The following is an 18094-nucleotide window of genomic DNA, read 5'->3' as shown; positions in this document are numbered from 1 at the left end:
AGTCTAACCAAAGGATCCCAAGTTATATTCTCCTATACAACTCAAACCTTAACCAATCAATTTCTCAACTCGTTCACGCCCTCCAATGATACATTCTCTCAAAACCGGGTTCTCTTGAACAAGGGAACTATCCTGCGGAATAAAAGGAAGGTGTCCACATGGACTTTATTATAAGAAGAAAACGGACCTAAAATGAATCGGGAAAAAGAATTGAAAGGTAGTTACCAAGGCGAGAGAAGAGGAATTTGAAAGACGAATAAACAACGAGATTGGAAGACTAAGGTAAGATTGCATTATCTACATCTATTGGAGAGCCATCTTACAAAAGAGAAAAATCAATTAGTACCTAACAATTAGCAATCACAAACAGACTACCACATAAAATCCTAAATCTACCCATCCTACCCATCTCACAAGTTTATTATTTAAAGGTCAAATGATTTTAAGTGGGGTGCACAAACGTGCATCGGGAGCAATAGGCTCGATACCAAATGTGACACCCTTAAAAATTTAGCGTTATCTAATTACTTAAATGCGTAAATTCTACGGAAAAACTGGTAGGATATGTTTGTAATTGGTTCAACTAGCCAAAACCTGTAATTTCAAAAATTTTCCTAAACCAATCACAACATTTCCAACGTTCCCAATAGACGGGTGCCAAAACCTGCAATTGCTAACAATCTAACTTACTTACACCGCTAAAGGTAAGAAAATACATAATGATACAACCCAAAATAGAAAAGGGAGACATATGTCCCTTCAAATTATATACAAAACCAAAAGATAAAAGGTTTCTACAAAAGAAAGCCAAACTAGGTCCAAGGTTCCTTGCTCACTAGCTCGCCCGTGACCCCAACTAAGCATCAACAACCTGTCAATCGCATTTTATACAAACACGAAAGCCACAATTCAGTGGGGAGTAACTTCGAGTCCTCCCAGCCACGAATCGTCAAAATTAATGTAACATGTAGTAAAACATGTAAACAATATGATAAACAATGTAATTATCATGTAATCTAACCTATGACCCCTAAACTGACCAAACTAAACTATCATGTGAATCATATAATTCAAATAGTAATCCAAACTTTATCAATCAGAATCGCTTACATCTCACCTATTACGAGTTCATAAAATCACCATACAAGAAAGGGCAATATATCAAAGACAGGCATAAGTTCTTAGCACGGTCAATAGTCACTTTGTAACTCGAGTCTATACCACGAGGTAGGGAAGGTAATCGAACCGGTATCTTGGCTCAGCGGTTAATATTAATAAAACATGGCCAAGAGACAACACAACCCTAGCCTAAAATCTGCGCAGACTTAGACATGCGGATACACACCACCGCACCCAAGACCCACAATTTTTCTAAAAACAAAGTGAGTACCCTAAGGAGTCCACCAAAGGGTTGGCTAGTACTTAAGCTGACCCCTTACTATCAAAATAAGTAACTGAGGTCATGCCCCAACTTGGATATAAATCCACTAGTCAGGAACACAAAGGCTATCAAGCAGTGAACATATACTCGTCAAAGACTATAAAGACCTATCTATGATGAAGGCCGAAGTACTCACCTAGGACCTAGTCCCAGCTAGTCCCAGCTTGAATACTTTAGCCCACACCACACAAGACTCACCACACAAGTCAAGTAAGACACCCACTTAACCATAAGAGGGCAAAAAGTCCTACTTACCAACATAAATTCTAACATTCTATCATGTGAAAGGCTATATAAATGTCTATTCAGCAAACAACCCAACTATATCCTCAATAAGTATTCAATACTAATTTCTAATTCTAGCAATTTTAACAATATTAAAGGCTTTAGGGGAAACTAGGGCCATTTCTACAATACAAGACACTATTAAATTCAATAAGCTATACATGTGAACTAAAGCTTGATAAATGGCCTAAAACAAGAAAAAGGCCGATTATCTAATTCATACAACCGAATTTTTACCCGCAACCCTGACCTGCGACAGTGGGTTAAATTGCGGTGACCGACTAATCACTCAATTAACTGACATCGCATCAGTCAAAGGGACTAAGGCTCAGTTTTCGGCACAATCAACAAAACATTACAATTATCCCTATACAATTCATTTTGAGCCTATTATTTACAAATTCATTTTGTAAACTATCCTAACATGTGATAACTATTAACATAAGCATAGATTTACCATTAACATAATTTTTATTACTTATATGATTCAATTCCTAAAGTGTACTCATACTAACTATGTCATTAATAAACCCGAAATGACAAATTTTGCATGGAAAACCGCGAAACAAGCAACGGACCAACCGGGTCGGCCGTGGGCACTGCCACGGCCTGCCTTGCATTTCTTTGCCCGTCCCCTACACCACCATTTTTTTCCATTTTTGTTTAGTAAAAGACCGTCTAAACATTAATTAATCGTTACCAATTCAACTTTGATAATTTAAACTAACAAAAGGCACAAATTAAGCATGCATGCAACAAATTTTAACATGTGATAACTACTACTCAAACAAAAATCACCAAACATACAAAAATCAAAACATGTGACGATCTTTCGTCGAGTAACTCGTAATATGTTACCTTAAGCTAGAAAAAGAGCAATTAGCACCTCAAAACTGAAACCCTAACAACAACTAGCCGCTATCCTCTACAATATACGAGTCCCCGAACTCGTCCTCCAATTCTTCACCTAAATAAACAATTAAAACACAAAGATAAGTATATAAACCGAAAATACCGAAATTTCGTCTTAAAACAACTTAATGAAAACTGAAATTAGAACATACTAAGTTGTAGATCTCGGCGAGGGGATTCCGGAAAGGTAAATTATGCAAAAATCCGATAAGAAACGAAGAAATTATGGCCAAAATAGCTTGAATTTTTGTTGAAATTTGTTTGGTTTTGGTTTTAGAGGATGAAGATGACTTAAGAACAAAAAAATCAGAAAAAAGAAAGAAAAGGGGAAGGGGTGTGCGTAAGGGAGAAAGGAAAGGAGGAAAGGAAGGTGCGGGATTTTTAGTCGGGATTTTTACGAGTCGGTTTTGACTCGTTTCAATAATAATTAAATCCGTAAGTCAAACGCAAATTCCGTCAAGACCAAAGTTTTTAAACACGAGATTACAAGAAAATTGAGTACATTTCCAATTTCGTTTACCCAACGTTCAAACGAATTGTCATTTTCCCCCCGATACGCCCTTATTTCGAAATAAAAAGTTTTACATGGTTTAAACTATTTTTAAACATTTCAAAACTATCAAAATAAATACTTTTCTTCAAAATATAATAAAATTATATTTCTTTAATTTATTTTTACTTTAAATACTTAAATATCAACTTTTATTTGATTAATAAATTATTTCCGAAATATATTAACGGTCCGAAATTACGGGGCGTTACAATCACCCCTCCTTTTAAAAAGTTTCGTCCTCGAAACTTAAAAGGAGACATTATAGTTATTAGAAAATATAGGTATCTTTTCAATGAAACGGTGATACTCTTGTTGATCAGACAAGAACATCCACATTCATATCAAAACAATAAAATATTTCTACACCAAAACCCATTATTGGGACGTCACCAACAACGAGATTAAACACTCATTAATGTTAAAACCATTAAAAATCATATAAGTATTTTCAAAATTTTAGTTTAAGGTTCTACAGTAAGAATACTATCTTTACTAATTATGATTAAATACGGCTTAGTAATGCGGAAAAAGAGTAAGAAAAAGGAATACCTTACGGAAATAAATCAAAATTTCATTTTCAAATCTTTAAAAATAGGTTAGGTTTGCAGAAGTGACATAAACTTTCAAGAATGAATCGAAACTGGTAGCTTGAATTATTTAGAAATTCCCCGAAGTGAAAAGTAACTTAGACATCATAGGAGCAGGTATGCTAAAAGGATTCAAGCTTAACTAATCAAAAGAGCTGTATGAATTTCATGGGGTCAGAATTGAAGTCGAACCTAAAAGGGTGTCAAAGATGGAGTTTCATAGGTTACCAACATCAAACTTATGAGAGGAGTATGATGAAGTAAGGAAAAGAGGTATGAGCGGTAACGCTCATAATCGAGGAAGAAGGGAAATTAGACAACAAGGAAACGCTGATCACTCCCAAGGGTTTCTTCAATCGCTTATGTTACCTCATCCTAATCTATTCCCTGAAACAAAGTATTCCACTATAAGTGTGATCTCATCGTTCTAAATCCTCAAACATCCAGAAACAACTTCCACAAGCCTAAGGTCAAGGCTTCCAACAAAGCTATATTCGTATACAACTAGTGTCAACTATGGGTTCCTCAAAACAAATAAATCTTTAATCAAGAATTCCAATACCAAGCTATAAACTCCAAAAGAAAGTTCCTCAAATAGTTCACCAGATTCTCATTTCAAAACAAGGTAGTAATATACCAACCCCAAAATCTGAAAAAAATCAATAGGATCTCAAGTTTTCTATCCTTTTGCTTATTAAGGATTGCCAAAAGCGGATCTACACTCAGCTACAACATCCTCCCATCATCTCAAGTACTCAATGCGACCTCAAGGTCTATAAATCTATAGGGTTAACAAATTCTTCTCAACACTAAGTCTCTCTCAACTCAAGAACTCTCAAGAGTCAACTACAATACCAAATCACATCACCAAACCATTATAGTTATCAACATCTCAAGGAATATTCTTTCAAATTTGACATCCTAAAACTTACTTACCATCAAATTCCCAAGGAACAAGGTCTTAATTGTAACAATATTTTATCACCTCAAAGTTCCTAAAACCATAAGTGAAACGATGTTCTTTAACCTAACAATTGGTGTCAACCATACCATTACCCCTTTCTAGTTACCAAAACAAGTGCTAAGACTTCCCACAACGTAGCCTACTCTCACCCTCATACCATACTTCAAGTAATAATCAATATCACTCACTAAAAACCAACTAATAAACCCACACTTAACATTTCTCACACGGTAACATATACATTATCAAACCCACATACCAAAGTGATTATGGAAGCCAATCACAAACTCGACTACTTAGTCAATCCTATATCCTTAAGTCACATCTCACTAACTCTGTAAACATGGTCAACAAGGTACCAACTATACTAAGGAGATAAGGAGTGATAACGGGATAGAGAAACGGTAAGATATTTTCGAAGGGTGCATGAACCTGACAAGTTAGGAAACTAAGGAGTCAGACCGTAAAGATAACGGTTGACAAAAATAAGAGGTATTCGAGTTAAGAAGATTTCTAGGGCAAGAAGAAGATACGTAAATTTCGGCATAAAAACAGGGTTCAACGAACGTTAAAGAGAAGGAAAGGAGAATAGAAGCGGCACAATGAAAGGGTTACCGCTTACCAAACACTCATCCAAGCTTATGATCGATATGATAAGGTTACATCACTAAGGTGCTCAACAAAGCCCCAAAAGTCTACCAAATTATAGGACTAACAAGGACTCCACAATGGTAGGTATTCCTCGACTCAATTGGTTCTAAGAGCCAAAATCAATTCACCACACCAATTCATTTGTTACCATTCAAGTCCCAAGGTATCTCCTTTACAATTCTCATCATCGAACTTTACTTGCTATGTCATCCCCAAGTACCATGGCTTGTTTACTCCATCATCTCACCACTTAATACTTCTAGTCTCCGATACCATAAATTAGAATCGCATCTTTGAACTCACGAACTACATCGAATAACTTTCCACCAAAATTCTCAAATTCAGATATGATTAATATGGTCAACAAGGGCTACTCTATACTAGATTTGGTCAACTCAAAAGGTTTAACAAACTAACTAATTCCAAAGTACGATACCAAACCATTAAGCAACGTTAATGTCCTATTGTATTCCTTTCAAGGCCTACAAGGATTAGGGCTAACTATCATTCCTTTAATTCTCCATAAGAAACATCGAGACTCTCAAATGAAGTAGCTCAGGTTCATTCCATCTTATGTGCTAAGGTAGTACCCATGCTCAATCATCTATAACAAACAAGCTCTCAATAGACATAAATCCAAAGGTGTTCCTCAACTCACTAGGCTCTCATATCATGCACAACTAACAAGTCTAACCAAAGGATCCCAAGTTATATTCTCCTATACAACTCAAACCTTAACCAATCAATTTCTCAACTCGTTCACGCCCTCCAATGATACATTCTCTCAAAACCGGGTTCTCTTGAACAAGGGAACTATCCTGCGGAATAAAAGGAAGGTGTCCACATGGACTTTATTATAAGAAGAAAACGGACCTAAAATGAATCGGGAAAAAGAATTGAAAGGTAGTTACCAAGGCGAGAGAAGAGGAATTTGAAAGACGAATAAACAACGAGATTGGAAGACTAAGGTAAGATTGCATTATCTACATCTATTGGAGAGCCATCTTACAAAAGAGAAAAATCAATTAGTACCTAACAATTAGCAATCACAAACAGACTACCACATAAAATCCTAAATCTACCCATCCTACCCATCTCACAAGTTTATTATTTAAAGGTCAAATGATTTTAAGTGGGGTGCACAAACGTGCATCGGGAGCAATAGGCTCTGATACCAACTGTGAGACCCTTAAAAATTTAGCGTTATCTAATTACTTAAATGCGTAAATTCTACGGAAAAACTGGTAGGATATGTTTGTAATTGGTTCAACTAGCCAAAACCTGTAATTTCAAAAATTTTCCTAAACCAATCACAACATTTCCAACGTTCCCAATAGACGGGTGCCAAAACCTGCAATTGCTAACAATCTAACTTACTTACACCGCTAAAGGTAAGAAAATACATAATGATACAACCCAAAATAGAAAAGGGAGACATATGTCCCTTCAAATTATATACAAAACCAAAAGATAAAAGGTTTCTACAAAAGAAAGCCAAACTAGGTCCAAGGTTCCTTGCTCACTAGCTCGTCTGTGACCCCAACTAAGCATCAACAACCTGTCAATCGCATTTTATACAAACACGAAAGCCACAATTCAGTGGGGAGTAACTTCGAGTCCTCCCAGCCACGAATCGTCAAAATTAATGTAACATGTAGTAAAACATGTAAACAATATGATAAACAATGTAATTATCATGTAATCTAACCTATGACCCCTAAACTGACCAAACTAAACTATCATGTGAATCATATAATTCAAATAGTAATCCAAACTTTATCAATCAGAACCGCTTATATCTCACCTATTACAGTTCATAAAATCACCATACAAGAAAGGGCAATATATCAAAGACAGGCATAAGTTCTTAGCACGGTCAATAGTCACTTTGTAACTCGAGTCTATACCACGAGGTAGGGAAGGTAATCGAACCGGTATCTTGGCTCAGCGGTTAATATTAATAAAACATGGCCAAGAGACAACACAACCCTAGCCTAAAATCTGCGCAGACCTAGACATGCGGATACACACCACCGCACCCAAGACCCACAATTTTTCTAAAAACAAAGTGAGTACCCTAAGGAGTCCACCAAAGGGTTGGCTAGTACTTAAGCTGACCCCTTACTATCAAAATAAGTAACTGAGGTCATGCCCCAACTTGGATATAAATCCACTAGTCAGGAACACAAAGGCTATCAAGCAGTGAACATATACTCGTCAAAGACTATAAAGACCTATCTATGATGAAGGCCGAAGTACTCACCTAGGACCTAGTCCCAGCTAGTCCCAGCTTGAATACTTTAGCCCACACCACACAAGACTCACCACACAAGTCAAGTAAGACACCCACTTAACCATAAGAGGGCAAAAAGTCCTACTTACCAACATAAATTCTAACATTCTATCATGTGAAAGGCTATATAAATGTCTATTCAGCAAACAACCCAACTATATCCTCAATAAGTATTCAATACTAATTTCTAATTCTAGCAATTTTAACAATATTAAAGGCTTTAGGGGAAACTAGGGCCATTTCTACAATACAAGACACTATTAAATTCAATAAGCTATACATGTGAACTAAAGCTTGATAAATGGCCTAAAACAAGAAAAAGGCCGATTATCTAATTCATACAACCGAATTTTTACCCGCAACCCCAACCCTGCGACAGGTACGGGTTAAATTGCGGCTGACCAATCACTCAATTAACTGACATCGCATCAGTCAAAGGGACTAAGGCTCAGTTTTCGGCACAATCAACAAAACATTACAATTATCCCTATACAATTCATTTTGAGCCTATTATTTACAAATTCATTTTGTAAACTATCCTAACATGTGATAACTATTAACATAAGCATAGATTTACCATTAACATAATTTTTATTACTTATATGATTCAATTCCTAAAGTGTACTCATACTAACTATGTCATTAATAAACCTGAAATGACAAATTTTGCAAGGAAAACCGCGAAACAAGCAACGGACCAACCCGGGTCAGCCGTGGGCTAGCCGTGGGCCTGCCACGGGCCTGCCGGCCTGCTGCCCGTCCCCCTACACCACCATTTTTTTCCATTTTTGTTTAGTAAAAGACCGTCTAAACATTAATTAATCGTTCCCAATTCAACTTTGATAATTTAAACTAACAAAAGGCACAAATTAAGCATGCATGCAACAAATTTTAACATGTGATAACTACTACTCAAACAAAAATCACCAAACATACAAAAATCAAAACATGTGACGATCTTTCGTCGAGTAACTCGTAATATGTTACCTTAAGCTAGAAAAAGAGCAATTAGCACCTCAAAACCGAAACCCTAACAACAACTAGCCGCTATCCTCTACAATATACGAGTCCCCGAACTCGTCCTCCAATTCTTCACCTAAATAAACAATTAAAACACAAAGATAAGTATATAAACCGAAAATACCAAAATTTCGTCTTAAAACAACTTAATGAAAACTGAAATTAGAACATACTAAGTTGTAGATCTCGGCGAGGGGATTCCGGAAAGGTAAATTATGCAAAAATCCGATAAGAAACGAAGAAATTATGGCCAAAATAGCTTGAATTTTTGTTGAAATTTGTTTGGTTTTGGTTTTAGAGGATGAAGATGACTTAAGAACAAAAAAATCAGAAAAAAGAAAGAAAAGGGGAAGGGGGTGCCGCGTAAGGGAGAAAGGAAAGGAGGAAAGGAAGGTGCGGGATTTTTAGTCGGGATTTTTACGAGTCGGTTTTGACTCGTTTCAATAATAATTAAATCCGTAAGTCAAACGCAAATTCCGTCAAGACCAAAGTTTTTAAACACGAGATTACAAGAAAATTGAGTACATTTCCAATTTCGTTTACCCAACGTTCAAACGAATTGTCATTTTCCCCCCGATACGCCCTTATTTCGAAATAAAAAGTTTTACACTGTTTAAACTATTTTTAAACATTTCGAAACTATCAAAATAAATACTTTTCTTCAAAATATAATAAAATTATATTTCTTTAATTTATTTTTACATTAAATACTTAAATATCAACTTTTATTTGATTAATAAATTATTTCCGAAATATATTAACGGTCCGAAATTACGGGGCGTTACAATAATCTTATTAAAATAAATTTAATCTACTTCTACTAGGATAACCTTATTAAAATATTAAAAAATCTACTTTTATTAGGATAATTTTATTAAATTTGTTTCGAAATCTACGCTTGTTAGGAATTATAAAAATTTGGACTCTCTAATATCGCTTGAAAAGTTCCTGCTTTATATATATATATGTATTGATGATTGATTGATTCAACCTTGCGAGGCTGAGTTTTAGTGATTCGATTGATTTCCTTGTGAGGTTAGAGTGAGATTCACGTATTTATCCCTTCTTTTATGTTCTATTTACAAAAAATCACAACTATTTCCAATGCATATTTCTACACCTTAGATTTAACATTAATTTGACGTAATTCTACATCACTTACTCAACTTTAACGGCATAATTAAACACTTAATCTATTGTGAAGAACCCTAATGATGACTCCATTTCACCACAGGATAAAAGTCTCATACTCGAACCATGAGAGTACTAACAGGAGGATAGTCATCATTCTTTCACACTTGATTCTGATATCAAGGATCATATTACCTCTCCCATATCCTTCACAGAAGAACATAATGATAAAAAAATCTTTTACAAGGTAAATAACCTTACAATAATATGACGGTACATAACATTTTCCAATATATCAATCATACACATTGATAATTAATGGCACCATGTTAATCACTTAATCAAAGTGTTGTGGTATGTGGTGCAAGAGCACATCAACATACTGATAGACAATGATAGAAATGAAATAACGAATTGCACCCAATACACATGCATCATCTTATTAAATGATAATAGAGTATGCTTCATACAAATCATGTTCACAAACTTATTACCAACTCTTATATGACAACAGAAGCATGATTTGCAATAATTTGGAATTATGGCATGCAAATAAAGTCAACCACCACTGGATAAATATTCCATATGACCGTATATGAGATCAAATAAGAAAACGTTCAACAACATTAGTGAAACAACAAACTGCACGAAAAGCAGAAAATTCTACTGATTTTCATACGCAGTTTATTGTCGTCACGTATCTTTTTTTATCAATATGAACATGAAATTGTCCAGTTAACCTTTTACCGATATTTCAACGGAACCATTATGCCAATTTTCACTTATCTCATTATTGACTCCATTAAAACCTTTTAACATTGTCGTTTCGCATACCGATTTCGATCATTGACAAATAATTCTTGAAGATTGTTAGATATAGAGGGTATACAACAGTGTTGAAACCGTAACGAGACAATCAAGCGGAAATAAATTTATATCTCCTGGATATGATATCTTGTTATCATCCACGAAACACTTTTCTTCAAAAATATTCGACACTATTACATGCCCCGAATTTCACAAATACTCTTGTGGAATACAATTGCGCTCTCCTTTCGACACCAAAGGAAGAGAATACTAACGGAGTATTATTATACAATGACATTCAAAGATGACGGGAACCACGGATGAAGTTATAATGAAAATTCTTTGGTAAAACGATCAAGTATGATTATTGTTTAGGTGATTTTTACCAAGTTAATCGTATTAGGTCAATGCGGTCTTACTCGTTGGTTGCTTAATTGATCGTTTGTATTTGATATTTTAAATGAGGAAATAAAGTACGGAATATAAATTGACACGTAGGATTTGGTGACGCGGAAAACCCAACGTGGGAACAACCGCGGGAGGGACGGTACCCTGCCAAATATTGCACTAGTTTCGAATGAGAGGATGAATACAATTGAGACGGAATGTAAAGTTAGCTAGCACAAGGTATTGTGTGTGAGATCCTGAATGTCCTTCTTTGATGGCTTCCTTGGCTATTTATAGGGTAAGAACCCTAGGTGTATCCTACCACGTTTATGGAAAGGAATATAACTTCCATAATAACTCTTTCCATAACACGCCATCTCCCTCCATTCTCCCTGATCTCCCTGACTTCTCCCTGAACTCTTTCTTAAACACGGACGCTCTTCTCAGTGGGCCTCGCCTTCCCTTGCGCGCTTCCTAGCCCATTGACCTTCCTCCACCCACGGACTCCCCTTTCATGGTTCATCCCTTCATGGCCCATTTCCTCAATTATTTACTAAGTGGGCTTTACCTATTATGTAAATTTTAGCCCAAACAGTTTGCCCCCAATTCCTTGCGAGGTACGCTTCAAGGTGCCGAACAAGGAATTTACGTAGTTGATTTTTAAAACCCTAAGCCGTCATTTCACACACTTCCCTGCGCACTCATCATTACTCGCCGCCCACCTCCTCATTTCTCGCGCCCTTCTCTCTCTCTCTTCCTTTATAAACTCAACTCCCCCCTCACTTTATTTATTCACTTCATCATTTCCCTCAAAAAACCCCCCTTCTTATTCCTTCCTTTTTCTTTTGTCTTCCCCGCCGGCCTTCTTGTGCTCCCACCGCCGTTCATTTCACCAGGTACTCCTTCCCTCTTCTCCTTTCTTCTTTCTTTTTTCCTTTCCTTTCCAATTATGGGAAAAACTCGACAAGCTTCTTCGTCCTCCACCCCAACTGACCGTAACCCTGACCCCATCTTCCCTTCGCGGAATCTCTTCACTCATCCCCATGACTGTAACTCTACCTTGACTGCCGCTGACATTCCCTTAATCAAGGGTATGCTCGGTCTTGGTGATGGGGTGGACATAGCCATCCCTGAACCGGGTCAGAAAGCCGATGCCATCCGCCTAGGGTGGGTTTGTCTCTATCTATACCCATTTAGATACGGCCTCCGTTTCCCCTTTTTAAAGCTTATCCAAGACTTCATCTTTACCAATAACTTTGCTATGGCACAAATTTCTGCCACCATCTGGAGGGTTCTCCTCTACTCCTTAGCTGCCTGCCAGAATACTGGCAATTCTATCTCTCTGGGCGATCTGGCCCATATGTATGATATCAGGTCCCTGGGAAGAGGCCAGTTCTCGCTCCGGGGTTCAGGTGAGACTCCCTTCAAGCATGTGTCAAAGTCCGGGGACGAGAAATGGTTTGAGGACTTCTTCTACGTGAGGAAGGCTTCTATCCAGCCGCCTGCTGACTATGTCTTCGAGAAATGGATTATTACTTCAAGTAAGTAGCTTTCCTAACGCCTGGCTTGTTCATCTCAATGCTTACTGGCTTACTCTGCCATTTTCGTGCAGGTCCCTGTTACCTGACCCGTATTGGTGCCCCAATTCCTGCTCGCAACAAATTGTTCTGCATCCCTCTGTCTGAGAGGAAATTTCCTGATCTGCTACCCGTATACTCACCTGCTTCTTCCTCCGATCCAGAACAGACAGCTCACAGCATGTCTTCTGGTAAGTTGTCTAATGTTATCTCTGCTTGCATGTTATCCTGCTGTTTATCTAGTGTTTCTGCCACCTGAAATTATGGCTGCTTCCAGGTTCCAAGGTTGATCCTCTAGAGGTCATTTTTGAAAGTGCTAAGAGGAAGAGAGTCGCTGCCAGCCCTGATACAGCTTCTGCCTCAAAGAGGAGCGCCCCTGCTGCCTCTTTCCAGTCATCTTCTACTCACTCTAGTTCTGCTCGGACTGAACCTTTAGAGGTTAGCCCGTTGTCTCGTCATCCTCCTACTCCTCCTGCTAGCCCTCGTGCTTCTGTCAGCGGTGGCATCATCGCTCACTTCCCAGATGGCTTCGGCAACGTTGACAAGGTGCCATACTGGCCTGAGATTGACCAGATAATCTTCCCCTCCATGGTGGATGCCTTCTCGGAGTTTGAGCTCGAGGAGATGGCTTAAAACGATGTGCGTAATGCTTTCATGGTAACTGTCCTCCTTCTTCCGCATGTTCCAAGTCACTTATCTTGAATTCCTGCTAATTTCGACTTTTCTTGCCCTCAGGCCTTCCAGTCTACTCTCTACAACAGGAAGATGATCAACATAGTGCAAACCACCAGCCGTGCTACTAGCGCCAAGAACAAGGAGCTGACTGGGTCCATCGCTGATCTGGAAAGGCAGCGTGCGGATTTGAGAGGACGGGTGGCTGAGCTAAGGGCAGATCTAGCTGGCACGAAGACGAAACTGAAGAAAGGGGTTGATCAGCTAGCTCGCAGCCAGGAGGTTTGCAGCACATTATCTGACTCCTTGAAGCGTTCTGAGGAGAGGATTAGTCAGATGATCACCGTGGCCACAAATATCGTTGTCTATGCTACCTGGCGGGGAAAGATCAGCGGGATGCGTGCTGCCCTTGAAGAGCTTCCAACTCAGTAAGCTATTGAAGAAGAAGAAAAGCAGTTGGAGACCCTGTACCCGGTTCAACCTGATCTGAGTATCCTGATGCCTGAAGTCGGCGAAGTGAACTCTCCTGCATTGGCTGAGCAGGCTGCGGTGGTGGATGCAGAGTTGTCCCTGGATTTTGCCGCCGCAGGAGCTCAGGTTGCTGCTGCTGATGGAGTTCAGGAAGCTGTGGTAGCTGAGAGTGTGCAAGCTGGTCCTGTACCTGAAACAGATGGTCAGCAGGAGGAGGCAGAGGAGATGCCAGATGTGGAGGTCATTAATGTGACCAAAAATTAAGAAGTTTTTTTTATCAGTGAACTTTTGGTAGTCTGACCCTTTGGTGGCAGACTTGTAATATTTTTAAACATCTTTTATGATGGCTCGCCGTGGTGGCGATCAAACTTTGGGGCCGCACTTTTGGCCGAATTTTGGAATGCCCCTTGACCTAGTTTGGCAAGTTTTAATTACATCTGGTGTGTTAGGTTTTAATTTCCTTAGCTTAGGTAGTTGCCGTGTCATCTTGTTGGCTGATTTAGGCGAGTCATGTCATCCTGAGGAGGCTGACTCAGACTCAGCTAGCAGTCGTGTCAGTCTGCTGACTAATTTAGGCATGTGCCACATTATAGGGAGGGGTGGTCGTGTCAACCTCAGAGGCTGATTTAGACCAGTCGTGTCAGCCTGAAAAGGCTGATTTAGACTCAGCTAGCTGCCGTGTCAGTCTGATGACTGATTTAGGCGTATGCCGCAATTTTGACTACTTAACCTTGTTCATGACGCAAGGTGTGTTCATCATGTTTTAGAGCCAACAGGGGCGTTATCTAGGCAAGTTTATCGTCATTCTAGGACCAATGGGATGCTTTAGGATTCTGGTAGCTCAGAGATACATACGTTCCATATACGTGTGCATGCATGTTGGGGCCCAGATTAATTGCGATTAGTGCGAGCTACGTCCAGGGGTGGTATCAGGGGTAGCTGGGTAAGCGTTTCAGCTGTCAACCTGGCTCCCTTTCGTATGTTCCACAGTCCGCCTGGTGAGGGTGCTCCTAGTGGAGAAAGTAGGTTAGGCATGTTGGAGTGCCATGTGCCTTGTCACCCCGCGTTGGCAGTTGACAGTCCTGCTAGATACACTTTCAACATACCATAGACATTAGGATCCAGAGTGACGTACTTAGAGAAGCCTAAAAGCAGAAAAGCCTATCAGGGTGATGTGAAGTATCTGACGCCATCTCATGGGGTACCAGAGCAATTGTGGTCCCAGGAAGCTTTCAGACCACACCACTCCAATAGTAGTTTGAAAATTGAGAGAAACAGGGGTATCAGAAAAGGACATGAAATTGGTAGTATGCCTACTACCGGACTTTTTCTTTTTTATTTTAAAATAATTTGGCTTTTCATAGTACGTTACTCTGTAAGCTAAAAATCTACTTATTATTAAAAGTAATATCTCTTCAGGTGAAGTATGTTCCATGGGCGTTGTATGATTTGACCGTCCATAGTCATTAATTTGTAAGCATCATGGCCAATAACTCCTTCTACCTGGTATGGTCTTTCCCATTTGTAGACGAATTTTCCTGCCTTTCGATTTTTAGTGTTCTGAAACACTTCACGGAGAACCAGGTCTCCTACCTCCAGGAGCCTGACTTTCACATTCTTGTTGTAACTCCTGGCAACTGACTGCTTGTAGGCAGCTAGACGTATCTTTGCACTTGCTCGTAGCTCGTCTACTGTGTCCAGGCTCCTGGCCATCTCTGTGTTGTTCAGCTCCCCTGTCATACATCCATACCTGTGTGTGGGAACTAGAACTTCTGATGGAATGACTGCTTCCGCACCAAACACCAGGCTGAATGGTGTTTGGCATGTTGCTATCTTTGGTGTCGTTCTGTTTGACCATAACACTAGTAGCAATTCATCTTCCTACTTTCCTCCTTACTCATGTAACCTCCTTCTCAGATTGTCCATGATAATTTTGTTGCTGGACTCAGCTTGTCCGTTAGATTTTGGAGTCCTGGGTGCTGATTTTTTTAAGGTGATGTTCCATCTGGCACAGTATCCCTCAACATCGTTGGAGATGAATTGTGAGCCATTGTCACATATGATCTCTGATGGGATGACAAACCTGCAGATGATATTGCATTTTATGAAAGAGATAACATGTTTGTCCTTCACTTCTGTGAATGCTTCTACTTCTATCCACTTGGAGAAGTAATCTGTCATCGCCAGCATCCATATTCTGTTCCCTGTGGCTCTAGGTAGGGGGCCTACTATGTCCATTCCCCATGTCATGAATGGCCAGGGAGAGATGATATGGTGCAAGGGCTCTGCTGGTTGATGGATCATTGGTGCTGAACGCTGGCAGGCGTCACACTTACGGGCGTATTCTGCTGCATCTGCCCTCATTGTGGGCTAGAAGTAGCCTTGTCTAAGAGCTTTGTTTGACAGACTCCTGCCTCCTGCATGGTTTCCACATTCACTACTGTGGAGAGCATGTAACACGGTCTGTGCTTCCTGCTTGTCCAAGCATCGTAAGTAGGGACCTGCCACTGATTTCCTGAAGAGTATATCATCAATCAGTATAAATCTGGAGGCTTTCATTTTGAAGCCTCTTACTTCCTTCTTGTCGTCTGACAGCTTACTATGGCGCAGCCAGTCCAGGTAGGGCGTCCGCGATCCCGATCACTGCTGTGTAATCGGCCGATCAGCGGCCGGTCGATTGGTGAGGAATCTCCCAGCCTCCGTAGCTGTCTGAACTCCCAGTTCGTCTAGCTGATCCTCCAATTCTCCTCTGTCTATTTCGTCTGCCTTCTGGATAGAAGGCTCCAGCATGTGTGCGATGGGAATGCTGGATAGTTCTGTTGGTTTGAATGTTGCCCCCAGAGTTGCTAAGGCATTTGCTTGTACATTCTGATCTCTGGGAATCTGCTTGAGCTTGCAGGTTTTGAATTTCTGTTTTAACTCCTTTGCTATTTTTAAATATGCGATCATTTTTGAGTCTCTGGCTATGAACTCGTCATTCACATGGTTGACTATCAGCAAAGAGTCGCTAGATATGTTTAGGTTCCTGACTCCCAACTCCAGAGCTAGCTGCATTCCTAGTATCAAAGTCTCGTATTCTGTTTCGTTATTAGTTGCCTTGAATTCACATCTCACTGCCTGTGCTATCAGATCCCCCTGTGGTGATCGTAAGATTAACCCTACACCTGCCCCCCCCCCCCTCTGGTTGGAGGCTTCGTCTATGTGCATCTGCCAGACCCTTGTCTCCCTGCCCCCTTCTAGGGTCAAGATTTCCTCGTCTGCTAGATTTTGGATGGTTGGGCTAAAGTCTGAAACAAAGTCTGCCAGTGCTTGTAATTTGATTTGTCCTAGGGTCATATTGAATATCATACCCACTAAGGTGTATAGACCATTTTGACATCCTGTCTGACAGCTCAGGTTTCCTCATGACGGATTTCAGCGGGTAGTTGGTCACGACATGTATGGTGTGGGACTCAAAATAAGGGTGTAGCTTATAAGATGCCACTACTAGAGCTAGCACTAACTTTTCAAGAGATGTGTACCTGGTCTCTGCTGGCAGCAGAGATTTGCTTACATAATAGACTAGCCTCTGTTCCTTCTCATGCTCTCTGACTAGAACGACACATACTGCTACCTCTGTGACGGCCAGGTAGAGGAACAGCAGTTCTCCTAGTTCTGGCTTTGACAGTAGTGGTGGGTTGCTGAGATAGTGTTTCAGCTCCCTGAATGCTTGCTCGTGGTCTGTGGTCCATTCAAACTTCTGGCTCTTTCTTAGTATGTCGTAGAATAGCCTGCACTTGTCTGAGGACCTTGAGATGAACCTGCTTAAAGCTGCTACTGGTTCGTCGGTTTTGTTACTCGTCGTCAAAAGTTACCTAGACTAAAACAATATTTATAACTTCACAAACTACTCTACTATTAGTAAAGAGGTAAGTAAAGGTCGGATCCCAAGGGACGGGTATTGATGTAGGATTTTTGATTGCAAATGGTCGTGTCTAAGGGTGTCACAATTTGGGTTGATATAAGAGATCACTAAACTAAATAACAATGTAAACAAACAAGCAAGATGATTAAAATGAGATGTAAACAATTGATTAAAAGCACTAGGGTGTCATGGGTTCATAGGGGATACATGGGAATTGATCATACAAACATATTCTCAAATTATAAGCAAGCAATTATTGTTGTGATAGGATCGAGTTGGTTTATATCTTACAATCCTAGGAAGGTTTGGGTCCCGGAGCCGAATCGATTAGATTGTACAACACCTACAAGTCAACTTAATCCTCCCTACTCAACTATATGCATGGCCTAATGAGACTCGAGTTGGTTTATGTCTTACAAGTCTCATTGATAGGTAAGTG

General features: G+C 39.6%; 1 protein-coding gene and 1 long non-coding RNA gene across 2 annotated transcripts in view; one reads left to right on the top strand and one right to left on the bottom strand.

Annotated features, from left to right (window-relative positions):
- LOC141611928 (xyloglucan O-acetyltransferase 3) overlaps window positions 1-18094 on the top strand; it is a 57177-nt gene that overhangs the window by 29026 nt on the left and 10057 nt on the right. The gene's annotated exons all lie outside the window — the stretch shown is intronic.
- On the bottom strand, window positions 6720-9055 carry LOC141615102 (uncharacterized). Its single transcript, XR_012529621.1, has 3 exons — window positions 8880-9055; window positions 8674-8782; window positions 6720-6951 (listed from the first exon to the last, which is right to left on the bottom strand). It is a non-coding gene; the product is annotated as an uncharacterized LOC141615102 (long non-coding RNA).

Source organism: Silene latifolia, chromosome 11 (genome assembly GCF_048544455.1).
Source record: "Silene latifolia isolate original U9 population chromosome 11, ASM4854445v1, whole genome shotgun sequence".
NCBI lineage: Eukaryota > Viridiplantae > Streptophyta > Magnoliopsida > Caryophyllales > Caryophyllaceae > Silene > Silene latifolia.
Note: the sequence above shows the minus strand (reverse complement) of the source record. Positions and strands in the feature narration are given on the sequence as shown.